General features: G+C 35.4%; 1 pseudogene; it reads right to left on the bottom strand.

The window, feature by feature from the left end:
- Positions 1-6,133: 6,133 nt before the first annotated feature.
- Positions 6,134-6,252, bottom strand: LOC120601364 (uncharacterized; annotated as a pseudogene).
- Between the last annotated feature and the right edge of the window lie 11,270 nt (positions 6,253-17,522).

Raw genomic sequence — 17,522 nt, 5'->3', positions numbered from 1 at the left:
AAACTAATTTGATAAACTACTTTGAGTTGATAGAGATATTATTAGAAGATATTATTCAACCAACTAGTGATATATTCTGAGGACTTGCCAGGTGTTAGGCAGTGTAGTAGCTTCAGTGGAAGTCAGTGATGAATTAGATTGATGCAATACTTATTTCCATAGATCTTACAATCAATAGGGGAAGACAGGGAAGTAAAGAGACAAAGAACTGTGTCCTGAAATTTCTACAGTAGGGAAAGTACATAAGATATGCACCTAATCTAGACTTGTGGAGTCAGAGATGGCTTCCTAAAAGGAGAAATGTCTTAACCAAGAGAAAAGGGTGGTTGGAAGTCAGTATTTCAGGCCAGAGAAGGTACAAAAGCTCTGAGTAAAGAGAGGGCATGACTTGTTAATAGTAAGAGAAGCATTTAGCATGACTAGAGAATGGAGTGTCAGCAGGGATTAAAAATAGATGATATGAGTAAACAGGGTCCAGGTTACAAGTGGCCTTATAAGCTACATAAAGGAGTTTAGACTTTATCCCAAGAGCATTAGGGAGCCATTCAAAGATTTTAAATAAGGCAGAGACATTATCAGGTTTAGTTTTAGAAAGCTTGTTTTATTTAGCTGAAGTATAGAAAATGGTCTGGAAGGAGGGCAATTCTGGAAACAGTCCATCCAGTTAGAGGTTTCTGTAGTGATTCAGGTGAGCAACGAGGTTGCTTGAGCCAAGGAAGTAGAGAAAATCTGCAATCATTCACACATCTATTTATTTAGTCACTCAACAAATATATATTGACTGTGCCAGGCACTGTCCTTAGTTTTAGGAATTAAATGGTGAATGGAAGAGACAGGTGGAATCCTCCAACTGACTGATTGTGATAAGTGTTAGGACAGTGTGCTGATATACCACAGGGCTGACATCTGGCTGGGACTTGGGAGGGTCAACTGGAAGTCGAGTTAAAAAAAAGTAAAAGGCAAGCTCAGATCTAAATCCAGTTATTCTACAAATATTTATTAAGTATTTCTTATGTGCAAAAAATTCTTCTTGACATAGAGGACATATCAGTGAAAAAGACAAATTCTCTAAGTCACAGGGATTACATTCTATTGCAAAGCTTCCTTTCTAGTTTTCTGAGTTATGAGTATCAGTAGGAAGCTAGAATGGGGGGGGCAGGCAGTATATATTTTATTAGATTGACAACTGAAGATGGAAGAACTAAAAAAGCAAGACCAATGTCTAGAGAATTCAGGAGAAGGAGCAGGTTTGCATAAAAAATGACAAGCTCAGTTTTGTACATGTCGAGTCTGAGGTACCTTAAAGATGTCAAACACGAATTCATCAGTAAACAATACTGTACAATGATTAGACATCTGGAGTCTGTATGCAGTTTGCCTGGGTTCAAATACTGATTTCACCACTTAAAAGCTCCATTACCTCAGGCAATTTAATTAACCATCTTATATCCTCAGCTTCTTCATCTGTACAATAGAGATAATAATACTACTAACTTTATAGCATTGTCATGATGATTAAATGGGCTAACATATGTTAAGTACTTGGGACAGAGCATGGCATTTAGTAAGTCCTAAATAAATCTCAGCTATTTTTATATCTGAAGCTAAAGTTGTATTTTGGAATCACATCCATGCATTACATGGGTTGTGCATGTTGCAAAGGTGCCACACCTAAGGTGACACCACTAAAATCACAGGTGTAGTATATTTGTGTATTTATTAAAACAGCTATCTGGTAGATGTAAGCAAGGAAGGAATATCATTTTCTAGTCTGTACAATGGTATTAAAATAGTTAATAGTGGCTGTAATACTGTTGCTTATCAGTGCTATCTATATGGTATGAGATTTCCCAAGGAGAGAGTGTTAAGAGAGTCATGAATAGACTACAATAGCAACCTAAGAATCAACAACAACATTCAAGGAGGAAGTGGTAACTGCAAAGGAGACTGAAAGGGCCTGGCCAGAGAAGTAGGAAGAAAACCAGATGCTCATGATACCATAAAAGTCAAAAAAGACAATGTAACAGAAGGGCAGAGTGGTAAGCTATGCCAAATGGTTCTGAGAAATCAGGTAACCCAAGAAGTGTCATTGGATTAGCAACCAGGACGTTACTGGTGACCTTGGGAATAGAAATGGTGGAGGAAACCTAGCTGCCTTGGACGGAGAAGTGAATGAAAGATGATGTTTGGTTGTGAAGAGGAGAGAAAGTATGGTAACTGGAGAGAGATGTAAAACCAAAGGGATTTCCCTCCTTTATTTGAGGCAGAAGAGTCATGAATGTGTTTAAATGCTAAATACAAGGAGCCAGCAGAAAGGGAGAGGTCAAGTTCCAGGAGTGGAGTGGTGGTAATTGATAGAATATGATCACGTGGAAGTTTGAGAGAGGAGATGGGATATGAGACCTCAAATCTCCGATGATACATATTTACAATTTAACAGTGTTCTTCAGAGGCTATTCCACCTGCAGGGCAGGAATTTCAGGCCAGTTAAGTGGGAAAAATTATTTTGGGAAAAAGAATCTGTGGCCCCAACAAATTACACACCTTAGATGGTCACGTACTCTGTATAAGGCTAGTCTTAACTAGTCCACATAGTAAGTTGATCCCTTACCGTAATAATTCTGTTCTCTTTGACTGGATCAATAACATATTTTTGCTAGAGATGTTTGATTTTAAATTGCAAATCCTTTATAAAGCTGCAATTATGTCTAAGTTAACTAAGTTCTCTTGGGCTTTTATAGTACACTGATAGTTTCTGCCATTATTTGATTTCTGTTACCATAAATAAAATAAGAGCTGGCTCCCACTGCCAAAGTTCCCATAGGATCTGAGTCTGAATTCTTTACCTATTTCCTTAAAAGTATCAAAATGACATGATTCATTATCTTTTTTCCTAATATCAAAAATATTTTCTCCTCAGCCATTTTATAACTTGTATAACTTTCAGGATATACAGATATAAAATCGTTTCAAGTTCTTTTCCACATATGGGTGCCTTTACGTGTGAAGGGTAGACCTTTATACACATTTAGAATCTCCATAATTTCTTTGAGACCATTGGAGTACTATTTATAAAAATGGAGTTTATCGTTATTATATGAATCCATTCTTTAAAAACTTACTTGAAAGAAATAAGGCAGTGTATATGAATTAAAATTTCATCACAACAGCCTTAATAGAATAAAAAAGCATAGTTGAAATAGTAAAGAAGCTGGCCGAGTGTCAGACAAGGAAGTACAAGGAAGTTTTTGTCAGAGGTTGTTTTAAGAATTATGAAACTGAGGTCCAGAAAGATTGGATGACATTGGTTGGATTACTCAGTAGGTTAGTGGTAGCATCAGAATTAGAATTCAGGTCTTCTGACTCTTACCTAGAATTGCAATTTTTGTCATGTTATGATAATTAGATATATTCTGGTTATTTCTAAAATATGTCAGTATAATCAATTTAAAAGTAAAAAATATAAACAATATGCATACATTTTTGGCCACATAGTACCTTTGAATAGGTTAACTAACATTTGTTCCCACAGAAATCTTTTTCTATCCTAATAAACCAACCAGTAACTTGCTCTCAATTGATAACATGTAAAAACTGCAATACCTAAATACTTTCAGAGAAGGCTTTCAGGATGACTAACAAAACATTACTCCCCTGAAATTTTCCTCTTATCCAATGATTTTGTAATTGCTTGATTTCATAGAAACAATGTGATGTGCTATAATAAGAACTCAGTCTGATGTGATATTATTGCCTAAGAATATTCATCAGACTCATAAGCTTAGACACAATTAGGTCTGTCCTCTTTAGAGCCTTTCAGATTCCATATTTTTATTAACTCATCCGTGACGTGGCATTTATGCCTTAGACTTAAATCATCTGCCTGAATTATTCATCCCAGGGTGCCATTTATTTCTTCAGCAGGAATCATGACCTTTGTTTTGTGTTTTCTCTTCTATCACTTTGGTTGGTGCATGAGACTGAGTCACTGGTCTATTGAGGGCAGCGTAGGGTGGGCAGCCTTGGTTTTCTAGCCTGATCTGCCCTTCTGAGGGCATAAATTCACAAATGGATTTATTCAAGTCACTTATACCACAATAACCTTGAAAATCTTAATTTTATGGCATATCCTTTACAAAGAAGCAGTCCCTAACAATTTCAAGTCTGTACAATAATGATAAAGAAAGAAAAATAGGAAATTGTACTTTTCATTTGCCTTCTCTTAAAGTAAATGCAGTGCAATTCTATGTAAATTTCTCAAAAAACATGTTCACTAAAAGTTTTAAAATCATAGAAATTTAAACTAAAAGCATACAACTTCATGTAAAATAGAAGCACACATTTTTTTTTGAAAAGCAAAATCAAGAGAGAAATGTTTGTATTGGGCCATGTCATTTAAAACAGTCATTTAAATTTCTTGACTCAAAAAGAATTTCCTATCATTGCTGATATGTTTGGCATTGACATGATAGAGTCAGGCTGGTATTAGTCTTTAGCTCTTTTATGAAAGGATGGTTGGCAAATTGTGTAGTGGATAGGTAGGACTAGCTCTAGAGAAATAACAGGTATTTGTAAACTTCTGGTTTCCACAGAGCCCACTTTATCCTTCATCTTACTACCAATACAGTGTTGACCGGTTAAAGTTTCAAATATTAAAACTTATTTCACTATTGATTAGGACCAAAGCTGCCAGTGGGTAACTCTCAGTCCTCCCAGATCCATAGTGTTGTACCATAATACTATCCTCAGTGAATGCATTTCAGCCACAGGTCTGTTTCTCTCCTAGGCTTGTTCAGCACTGTCCATATTTATAGAAAAGATGGCTTTGGAGTAGATATTTCTTTGTTTCTGGCATCCGTTCTTACAATTTAAAAACCAATGCTAATCAAATCAATAATAATTTATTTCTTTCCTACTAAGCATAGAATATACCAAATTGCACAGCCCTAATAGATAAATACTCTTTGCTGTGTTGCTGAAACTTGATTTTTACTGGGAAGGCTGGGGAGCTGGCCAGCAAAATGACTTCACTGAATCACTGCACAAAACTATATACCCACCTGTTGGGAAACATTATAAGCTTAGAAGCTAATGGTCTCATTTCCTCAGCAGTGAAATAAGGTTTTATGATATAACTGACATTTTATTGAAGTTAAGTTGTCAGAATTCAATCCTTTTCAGTAGGATGGGGCATTTGCTTTCCTGATTTGGGAAATAAGCTGTTTCAGGTACAAATCTGTTGCATGGTTTTATTTTCTTTAATCATAAAGATTTAAAAGTGAGGGTGAGAACATTAGTTATGGCAGTTCTTTTTAAGTGGTAAAATTCTTTTTGAAGCTGAGATAATCTTGACAGCTTAACAAAATATGTATAATAGCTATTACATATTTATAAAAACAATTCTATATGAAGATGTTGTGTCTGTGTTTTGTTCATTATTGTATCACTGGACTGAATACAGTGGAACATAGGTGGTACATAAATATTTGTTGAAAGATTAAATAAACTTTTTAAAAATTGGATTTAAAGTAATTAAACAATCTTTACGATCACTTCTTAAAAAATAAACCACCAGCAAAGTTCAGTTAGCTGAATAAAGACATTATTTTTACATTTTCTGGATGAGTAAAATAAAGGGTTATAATTATTTGTCTCTGACTCTTAAAATTATTTAGCTCTTAAGAGAATTTTTTTTCATTTAAATAATTGTAAAATCAAAAAAAAAAATCCAGCCATTCAGTTTTATTTATCACTGCTAAATATTCAGTGTTCATTTCTCTGACAAACTAATGAGATTTCAAAGCTCTCTTACTCCTATGTCCAAATGATACCAAAATTGCCCCCATTTATTTTGATTTAAAATAACTAGGATCATAACAATAATTGAATAAAATAATAAGGGCCCTCGTACACCAAACTCAACAGTATTTATGTTGTTAACAGCCTGTAATATATTTGAAATGAAACAAAATCATTCTAAAGTACACTTGAATATACATTAAAAATTCTGTTCCTATTAGATGGTTAGTATTCTTTCTTTTTTCATCTTTTTTTTTAGGCGAGGCAACCCTTGGTTGATCTCACAGATTGCAAGGACCTTGTCAGCTTACAATCCCTTATTTTTTATTTTTTATGCCTACAGCACTTGGTCTTCCTAGGTGGTCTCCCATCCAAGTACTAACCAGGCCTGCCTGGGCTTAGCTTTTGAGGTCAGATGGGATCGGGCTTGTTCAAGGTGGCATGGCCATAGACTAGATAGTACTCTTAGCACATAAAATATAGACTATAAAACTAGAGAGTTCATATTCTTAAGGTTTTTTCGGGGGTATTTTTCAATCACTACACTTGAATCATCTGATAAAAAATGAGTTGTTACATACTACATATTACAAATTTATTTTAATTATTGGGGAAATATATCAATGTTAAAACTATTTACACTTGATAAGCCTAATCCTTGTTCTTGATCTTGTTCTTAGTGATATAAAATGCATTAGTGTGACTTTTAAAAAAATTCTACTAGTTTAATTGATTTCTAAATGATCACGTTTTTGCACTTGTGATGAGTAATTTATTAGAGTCGAATTTAAGTGTTTACTGTAGCATAAATTAAGAGTTATCCTTGATTAATACAAGGTGCCCACCTGTGAATACTGTCCAACGTGAAAAATGTTTTAAAATAAAATGTCTTTAAAAATTTGAACATATAGCTTCAATATTGCTTAACATATTTTATATTAAAATTGCAGAGCTATAAATAAAACATCACATAGTCTTTCTGATTAGATAGGCCATTTGTCTGAAACTGATCACAAGGAAGCCAAGTGAGAAAGTGTGAATGTTCAAAATTCATCATCACTACAGAAAACCTTAAAGTTCACTAGCCCTTAAATTAATATAGGCTTCTGGTCAAGATGGTGCAGTAGGTAAATGCTATGTTCATCTCTTTCCACGGCCACATCAAAATTACAACTAAACTACAGAACATTGAGAACCACCTGAAGTCTAGCTGAATAGAGGTCCTAGCTAAGGCTATATAGAAGCCATATTGTGACTGACAGAAGTGAGGGAGACATAAAACAGGCTGGTCCCACCCCATGTGCGGTGGTTAAAAATTGGGAGGGATAGCTTGGCTGCAGAGGTCCCCCTAGAGGAGCAAGGGGTCCCAGCCTCACACCAGACTCCCCAGCCAAGAATTCCAGTGAGGGGAAAAGAAGTCCCTGTTACTTCTGTCTGTGAAAACCAGTGGAGATTGTGGCTGAGTGAGAAGAAGGGCTGCTGGAATGCCAGGTGATCCGCCTAAAGGGCCCACACAAAAACTGACTTGCTGATGGACTTGCTCTGAGCTCCAGCTCTGTGACAGCAGCAGGAAATGCACTAAAGATGTTTGAGGAGGAACTAAATTGTCTGGCTTCAGGCTGAGAGCTGGAGGGGTAGCTTTTTCCCAGATGGAAGTACTGGCAGAAGCCATTGTTCCTTTGTTGAACCCTCCCTTGACCCAGTCTGTGTAATAGGCATTTGCCATCATTGAGTCTCCATCAATTTGACTAACACCACTTGCCCTGCCCTAATGATTCCCTAAGACCCCACCCCACCCAACTTGCAGGCCCACTTATGTCACTTTCAGTGGCTTTTCCATACAAAGGGCCTGTCTTGACTCATGTTGCAGACTTTTCTAAAATTTCTAAAAGATTCATAAACCCCACACAAGTAGCATCTAGCCTGGGTGCCCTGTATCTCTTGCTGAGCAGCTGGAAGCCTAGCATTAGTGGCAGCTGGCCCTGGTTCACAGCTTAGATTCTCCCAAGCACCTCCAATCCTAGCACAAGTGGCAACCATTGGTAGATCACTTTGTAGCTCATGCCAAGTGGCCCCAGGGCAGGGGGCAGGCAGAGGCTGACCCTGGCCTGCATCAGAGCCCCTCCCAAGAAGTCTCAGAACCAATATACTCAGTGACCAGCTTCAGACTACACCAGAGCACCATCCAACCACTTCTATAAATGATACACCCAAAGGGCAGATTCAGTAGGTACCAGAGCCTTGCTAAAGCGAATCCTGCTCTGTAGGTTCAGCACCTGAATAACAGCTTCTCCACTGTAGTCACAGCCAGTCCTCATAATCAGTGAGCCTGAGGGTCAGTTCTTCCCACTGATGTGCCAACAGCAGTCAAGGCTCAACTACAACAGGAGAGAACATACAACTCACACAAGGGACATACCTGGAAAGTCCAGCTCAGATGACTAGGGAGACTGTGCAACTGGGCCCCACAGCACACCTACAGAAGGCCACTCTACTGAAACTGGAAGACATAGCAGCTATACCTAATATATTGAAACAAATACAGGGGGCAGCTAAAATGAGGAGACAAAGAAGCATGTCCCAAATGAAAGAACAGAACAAAACCCTAGAAAGAGAATTAAACAAAATGGGCACAAGGAATCTACCAGATACAGAGTCCAAAAACACTGTTTATAAGGATGCCAAACAATCTCAGTGAGTTCAACAAAGAGACAGAAAACATAAAAATTGGAGATAGAAAACATAAAAAAGAAACAGTCAGAAATGAAAAATACGATAATCAAAATAAAGTATATATTACAGGGAATCAACAGTAGATTAGATGAAGCAGAGCATTGAATCAGCAATTTGGAAGATAAAGTAGCAGAAACAGCCAATCAGAACAGCAAAAAGAAAAGAATTCAAAAACAATGATGATAGTTTAAGAGGCTTCGGGGACAACATCAAGCATATGAACAAATTGCATTATTAGGGTACCAGAAGGAGAAGAGACAGTGAAAGGAATTGAAAACATATTTGAAGAAATAACAACAAAAACTTTCTTAAACTGGCAAAAAAGTACACATACAAGCCCGTGAAGCTCAGAGAATTCAAAAAAAGGTGAACCCCAAAGAGGCCCACACCAAGACACATCATAAATTAAAATGCCAAAGGTTAAAGACAAAGAGAATCTTAAAAGCAGCAAGAGAAAAGCAGTTACCTACAAGGGAGCTCCTATGATACTGTCAGCTGATTTCGTAACAGAAACTTTGCAGGCCAAAAGGACTGTAATGAAATATTCAAAGTGATCTAAAGCCAGGACCTATAACCAACCAAGATTACTCTACCCAGCAAAGCTATTCTTCAGAATTGAAGGACAGATAAAGAGTTTCCCAGACAAGAAAAAGCTAAAGAAGTTCATCACCACCAGAATCTGTATTACAAGAAATGTAGAGAAAATTCTTTAAGAAAAAAAAGATAGAAAATGTGAATAATAAAATGGCAATAACTACATATCTATCAACAATTACTTTGAATGTAAATGGATTAAATGCTTCAATCAAAAGACACAGAGTGGCTGAATAAATAAGAAAACAAGGACCCTATATATTCTGCCTATAAGAGACTCACTTCAGATTGAAACACACACACAGACTGAAAGCAAAGGAATGGAAAAAGATATTTCATGAAAATGGAAACAAACAAAAAAGCTGGGGTAGTAATACTTAAACCAGACAAAATAGACTTTAAAACAAAGGCTATAACAAGAGACAAAGAAGGACCCAGCAATTCCACCTCTGGGTATTTATTGGAAGCAACCCAAAATACTTATTTAAAACAATATATGCATCCACATGTTCACTGCCGCATTATTTACAATAGCCAAGATACGGAAGGAACCTAAGTATATATCAGTGGATGAATGGATAAAAAAGTGGTACATATATACAATGGAGTATTATTCAGCCATAAAAAAAAAAGAATGAAATCTTTCCATCTGCAACAACATGAATGGACCTAGAGGGTATTGTACTAAATAGAATAAGTCAGACAGAGAAAGACAATTACCATATGATTTCATTTAAATGTGGAATCTAAAAAGCAAAATAAATGAACACTGAAAACAGAAACAAATTAATAGATATAGAGAACATTTTGATGGTTGCCAGATGGGTGGGGTGTTGGGGTTATGGGTGAAAAAAAGGGAAGGGATTAAGAGTTGCAAAATAGCCACAGAGATGTAAAGTGTAGCATAGGGAATATGGTCAATAATATTGTAATAACTATATGATGTCAGATAGGTACTAGATTTTTTTGGGGTGATCACTTCGTAAATTTTATAAATGTCTGTTCACTATGTTGTACAACTAAAACTAATATAATATTGTATGTCACCTGTAATTTAAAAATAAAAAAATATTTAAAAATTAATAATAATATGCCCCCAAATTAGTAGTATCTTCATTTACAAAGGAGAAGAGAGGATTTTCTAGACTTTGACTAGATTCTCTCTCTGCCTTTTGGAAATAATATTTGACTTAACATCTTAATTGGGACAAGGGCAAAGAGATTTAAATAAAATGTTCTAAAATTAATATTTTTATTCTTCTGTTTTTATATGTTAAAAGTTTTTCTACTCTTTATGCATTTATTTATCACCTAGTAGTAAGCTAGACTACTTTGTGTGAGTAAAAAATATGTAGATGGCAAGGTCCTTGAGCTTACGATCTTACTAGAGGAATCTGAAACAATTAGAGAACACAATCATATCATGTAAAACCATGCACAGATTATGTATAACCTAGGCATGTAGAGAAGTGAGAAATTAAAGTGGGTCAAAGTGATCAAAGATGAAATTTCAGTGAGCTTATGGCTTGAGTTGGATAACCTGGGGGAGAAGAAGTTTGTGGCTATATGTTGAGGAAAATATCTGCGTGTTTATGTGGTGTTGGTAATGAATGGAAAATAGAAAAGAATGAGAGAAGAATATCAATAGATGAGTATAATGCTGTATTATAAAAAGTCTTAATAATGGACATTGAATTTGACCTTATGTACACAATAGAGAGAACTGAAAGTTCTTAAACAATGGGATCAAATTCTAAACCACTTAAAATATTAGTCCCATCTTTTACTCCTATCAAACTTTTCAAACTCTCCTACTAATGAAGATTTTTTTTCCCCTAGAGTCATGTGTTTTCTCATGACTGGAATAATTTTACCATTCTCTTTCATTTCTTATGTGGTTTCTCTTTGGTGATTACATACATGTGTCTTGCTACATTGGTTTCTACTATTAATGGTGAAATGTATTTAACTATATTTTTCTGTCTTCTGCCATAGAGAAACTTCTAAGAAGAAAGTTGGATCTGCAATTTTCCTCACATTTCCTCCCTGTTCACCATAAATGACATTTTATACATGATCATGATATCAACAAAAGTATAGTTTCAGTAGGTTGAAATAGAATAGTTCCTGGTTGAATATTTGTGAGGATCTATTTTATCATGTACATATAATTTAAATTAGACCTAAAATTATAGCAGAGTAAATATTCAGCAAAATTCAATGCAGTAGAAAATGTCTTTCTCTCTCATTATTTTTTCTTCTTGAAAATGATGGTTTTTCATGTCCATGATGGAAATTCAAAGCACTGGAGCCCTGGCACTGCAGAAAATGCTCAAGATCTTCCAGGTATCACAAATAATAGCACCGCAGCAAAGAACACAGGGTCTTTCTGCATCAGAAAACTGAGTGGCATCATATCTAAAAGCATTGGTGAAATGATTGTTCAGAATTTCCAGTGCACTGTAGATGTGTCTGGACCATGTAAAAATGGGAACATTTGTTTTCTTGAATCATGAACTCTAAGATGCATAAATATTTTCCCAGGCTACCTACCAAATTCTTTGTTAGTAGCTAAAAAGTTACTACGTGATAAGAATATCTTTTTTAGTTCATCTTCTTAAAAGTGAACAAATCGCTAGACTCAAAATATATTTGAAAAGGTGTTTTATAACAACTAAATAATTTTGTTACTGTAAATAAGAAATAATTTAAAACGTGCCACTATTTATAGCCATTTAAATCTAAGCCTAGGGTATGATTAAAAATAATAGGAAAACACTTTTATACTAGGCTGAATTTAAAAGTCCACGTGATCATGCATGTAAGGCATAGCAAAATACAACTAAAAAAAGAAAACTATATTTGTGTTCATTTCACAAGTCTTTAAGACTAAAACCTCAGCCAATACCAGATTCAATTAAAAGATTTTTTCAAGCACCCAATACAACACCTTGCACATAGTACGTGCTTGTTAAGTTTTTGTTCAAAGATGGATCATTCTGTAATCACAAACAGTGGAGATACTAAAATATCTTCCTAAATTTTATGTTTTTATATTTAAAACAAGAATTTGAAACAAATTTGGTTTCCTCTGAAAAAAAATCTATGATTTAGAAATGAGAATAGAACATAAAAAGGTATAACAGATCACGAACGTCCATAATTTGGTCATTTGAAATGGAAGCAGAGCATAAAGTCTGTCTGATTAAAATAAAATGTTATAATAAAGTTAGTATATGAATAAAGCAGAAGCCCAGTGAAAGAGTATTTTAATATGCTATCGATATTCTGTAGAGTTGATATCAAAAAGTTAGGATCAGGTTGGGCCTCCAACTGCCCAAGTAGGAACCTACTACTTAGTTGAAATGTACATAGGAAGTACCAGCATCAGCCCTACGAAACTTTGTTTGTTAGAAATAACCATGTCATTAATGTCCTGGGACATCAGTGACCTCGATAGACAAAGCATAGATTTTTCCACGCTGGAGGAAATTTAGAGATCAACCTCTTCATTGTACAGTTGAGGGTACTAAGAAGTCAAGTGACTTGACCATGGCTGGTAGCTGGTCAGCAGGTCAGCTCCTGACACCCAGGCTGGCATGCTTTCCCACATTTTACAGGATAATTAAATGGAAACCATGTTTACTAAGGCCAAAAAAATCACCAAATTGGAGTGGAGGGATGGCAGCAGCTATTACTTTAGAAGACAGAATCACCTTGGTACAATTGCTGGTAAAGTAGAAAGAATAAAGCTCAATTGGGATGAATGTAGGAGGGTTCAAATGGGCAAAGTAACAGCTTTAAAAAATGCAGTGAAGTATGGCCAGGTATGTAAACAACTGACAATGCGTCAATAGTTAAAAAAGTGTGACGACCATGTGGATGCATGATTACCAAGCAAACAAGACTCAAGAGGTAATTCTGCTATATATTCTCCATTAATTATCCCTTTACTATATAGAGTTATGAATGATAGAGGCTCTGAAAAGATTTCAGAGTAGGGAAATAAGAGTAAATAAGACATGGCTGGGAATGGTGATCCTGAAAGGTGGTGGCTCTTTAAAGGAAGACTTGAACACAGATTCCATGAAAGGATTGTACTAGCCTATGGTAATCATCCATTTAAAATCTCCATTTTATAGATTCACCTGCACATGGCTACAAAACTGACCTAGCTGTGGAGTGAAGAGGGAATGCAGAAGCTGGGAATCAAATTAGACTTGCTTTATTTGCCCAAGATTTTGGAGCTACTTCAAAGCCACTTCTAGAGCCACAGTTTTCCAAGTCTTGCCTACAAAATTGTGACCTTAATGGGTTTATCAGCTTAGGTGATTTGTAAACCTCTTTGGACCTCTAGTGAAATAGGAAGACTAAACACATTTATCTAAAGTCTCTTCCAGCAATGTAATCCCATGATCCAAAGGTCTACAGCTTGACCCAGAATATAAAATAAGATGCCTCAGAATCTGTGGGTGGCTGGCTCTGAAAGGGCAAAAGGGAAAAGAAGAGCTTCCTATTCAGAGTAGCTCCTTGAGGAAAGCTCACCAGCCACCGCTTAATGATGTTGGAGGTGGTTTTCCCATTCATGTGGCTCCTGGCTAGCTTCTGGTGAAAGAGATTAGTATGAATTCCCTGTGAGAGTGTATTTTACAGTTTATTTACTTTCCAGTCTGTAGGTAACACTGAATTTTCTATACCTCATCTATCTCTTGTATTCTGCGATCCATGAAATCTGTAAGATGCCGCCACTAACGAATGAGCAAATGATTCCCATTCAAAAGTGCCTATTAAACTCCCTCCGAGGTGCCATGAGTTGGTCAATAGGTAAGTGGGTAAGTGACAAAGATACTAAAGAATAGGAGTTGTGAGCCTTTTTTTAGGAGGACTCTGAGCACCAGGACTGTACCCCTAACAGCTTTGTACCCCAACACTTTTGTACTTCAGAGAGGTAAGCAAACCACATTTCCACCTTTCTTTCCTCATGTAGTTCAAAAAATACAATTGGATGTAGCAGAATCTTAGCAACTTATTAACACTGACTTTGCTTTATATATGTTTATTTAAAAAAAATGTAAAATCCCTGAAGTAACACAATTAAAATATTGTAATTAAAATAATCTCCATTTTACATAGAATATGATGAAACTGATTTAGTACTGCAGAATATGAGTTAAATCTAGGTAAAACTCCATATGGTATGAGTTGTGTAGCCTACTTTTAAAATTTGAATGATGTAATTTGAGCAATGTTCTTCTAAGAAACCACTTTGAAAGATCAGATGGATTCTCCTGATTCTGGGGTAATATGATACTACTATGTGAAAGCAGAGAGGTACTAGGCAAGCAGCTACTTACTATTCTCTGCTTCCTTTGGATTCTCAGTGGGAAAAGAGGGAGTATAGCAAAGTGGAATTGAAGTCTGAAGGCTAGAGCTCTGTTTCTGATTAGTCACTTCAGTTCCCATTCATCTCTAACTTCCTTCAGGTATTTTGTTAAGATGAACAGCAGCAGCAGCAGCAATAGTCAATATCTACTGAATGTTCACCCTGGGCCAGGTACTATACTAAGTGCTTTATATTCTGTTTTGCCTATTACTAACTTGTACAAGTTACTTAAATTCTCTGTGCTTCAGTTTCTTTATTTGTAAAGTATGAAAAATAATAGCATCTACTTATGATAATCAAATGAGTTAATATATGAAAAACATTTAAAACAGTCTTTGACACATAGTAAGTACTTAATGAATAACAGTTATTACTATCACATTTAATCATCAAAGCAAATCTTTAAAGGTAGTGGTTGCTACTACTTACTCGCTCATTTACAGATAAGCAAATGAACATTCAAAGAGTTGAAATAATTGTTCAAGATCATAAAGCTAGTAACAGACAGAATAAAGACTTAAACTTCCAAATCTTGTACTTTTTAACCTCTATGCCATGTTGGTCCTTCCCTTCCAATGTACCTAAGCCCCAGTCACACTATACTAACCTTCAATGATTAATGGATCTCTAGGTTGAACACACCTTGAGCTTTCAAATCTCTTTGACTTTTGCCCATTTTATTTCCTCTGAAATGGTTTTCCTAACCTTGTCAAGCAGTTGTAATTAAAATGATCTTTCAACACTGAATTCAGTTGCCTCCGTTTCTATCTCATCTTCTTTCCCCCATCTTCAGAGTTATTTGCTTGTCTGTGTTTCTTTAACACTTATCTCATATATTTCTCTTACAGCACTTATCACATTGTCTCATAATTTGTGTCTCTGCAGCTAGATGGTGAACTAAGAGAAAGCCAGTGAAAAGTAACATTTATTTAAGAAGCTAGACTCTCTTCTAAGGGCTTCACAATGGTCACTGAGTCCTCTCAATGACCCCAGAAAGTATGTGCTATTAGCCCCTTTTTATTGATGAAGCATATAATGTGAAGTGACTTGCCCAAGATCATACATGCAGTATGGTGACTAAGTAAAAATGGTCACTAAAAATGATCAAAAATTCTTTTTTTTTCCTGAAGAAAATGAACGTTCTTAACCTTTTTTTTTAATGGAGGAGAAAAAAAACTCTTTCATCCAGTCATATTTTTGTTTTCTTATGGAAAGAAACAACTAATTACCTAGTTGAAGCTATTATCAATTATCAATTCAGCTTAAGAATTTGTTTAATATTATAACTTTTTTATGATATAATAAATGACTTAACTTCTTCACTCCATGATCTTTAATATCCATATAAAGTTAAACGTTGTCTATTCAAAATTCATAAACAAAGATATGCATTACAGTGTCAATTTTAATATTTGTGTCAAGAATCTATTATTTTCCATACACACAGAGGAAAAAACGGAACTGTTTTACATCTCCAAGCCAAATTTAAAAACCTGTCTTACTGGGGATGTTGTCCCATAGCACCAGAAGGAGGTAGGGGGGCTGGCCGTGAATACCAGGTATGAATAATTCCAAACCCCAAACTACCTGTGGCTTGAGAACTTTTTCTATAATCACTCAAGGGGAAAAGCACATTTTCTTTGCCTTCCTCTCAGGCCTTTCCAGGCTCCAGCCCTTGTATTAACTGAGTCATCTGATGGGAGGAAAATTGGCTTTAAAATGATTTTAATTAAAAGGGCTTGATCAGCTAATGGACATCATTCCTGTGGCAAAAGGAAATGATATAAAAGCTCCATCACCATTTTCAAAACCAGGTCTTATTTATAGAATTATTTTATAAAATTAAAGTCTCTTAGTTTTAATGTATATTTTTTAGAGCCTGCTACATTGCAGTATAAGGCAAAAAAAAAAAAAAAATAGCCAAATAAATATTTCTTCTATTGCTCCAGTTTGTAATATCCCTTTAACTTATTTGACTGTTTTGACTGATGACAAAAAATAATCCAGTCATTTACAAATCATATATTTGTTTCAACCACTATATCATTTTAATATGATATAAAAAAAAGTTTCTGAGAGAATTGGGGAAATCACAGGATACTAGCATGCCTCGAGTTGAGAACAACAACAAAAAATGTCAATAATAAAAAATTATCTTAGTAGACCCTGCAATTTCCATTCAAACATTTATAAGAGAATATTAACAAACATGAAAGTGAAGTATTTTGCTTAGAAATACAAACTCAAAAGATTCTGGAATTGTAAATAACCCACAATTCTAATAACCATCTAATTAATGTGTTTAGCTAGCGTTTGAAACATTACCATTTATCATTTTATCTTTTTTAAAATATGGAACTAATATAAGCTGGATCTTTTTTGTTCAATAACAATATAGTCTATGATATTGGTAGAATAAAATAAAGAATGGAACAAAGTAAATTATCTAGTGGTGAATACACAGAAATGAAGCGTTTTGGTTCTGTTTGCAACTGTCCTACAGTAATCCCTGTTGCAACACAACTCACTATTACGTGGTTGAAAAGGAATATGTCCCTATAATTGTAAATATTTTAATTGTATTTGAAATAAAAGTAAATTTTGGAAGCCAAATGAACTTTTCAGCTGATAGGAGGTTAAGGAGTTTTGTTGTATATCTCCAATAAGGAGTAATAAAAATCTTGAAGTGGCATGCTTTAATAAAAGACATGTACCCTCTTTCATAGGTTTCCTTGAGAGCCATGGGAGCCCTCCTGGGTGTGGGCATCTTGGTGCCTTCCTTTGATTGCACTTGACCCAGGCATTCTCATTTTAACTTGCAAGCAAGTATGAGAATGGAAGAAAAGACACCTCCAGGAACTGAAATATCTCTCTTGTGGAAGTAGACAGTCAAGATATGGGGGAACTTTAACACCCAGATTTCAGTGTATAGCATTTTGTGTATAGTATTAACAACATGGGAAGTTGGGGTTCTAAAGCACAATATGGTGATTGAGCTAAATGAAGTGTGAGC

The sequence above is a fragment of the Pteropus medius genome, unplaced genomic scaffold, assembly GCF_902729225.1.
Source record: "Pteropus medius unplaced genomic scaffold, Ma_sr-lr_union100, whole genome shotgun sequence".
Taxonomy (NCBI): Eukaryota; Metazoa; Chordata; class Mammalia; order Chiroptera; family Pteropodidae; genus Pteropus; species Pteropus medius.
Note: the sequence above shows the minus strand (reverse complement) of the source record. Positions and strands in the feature narration are given on the sequence as shown.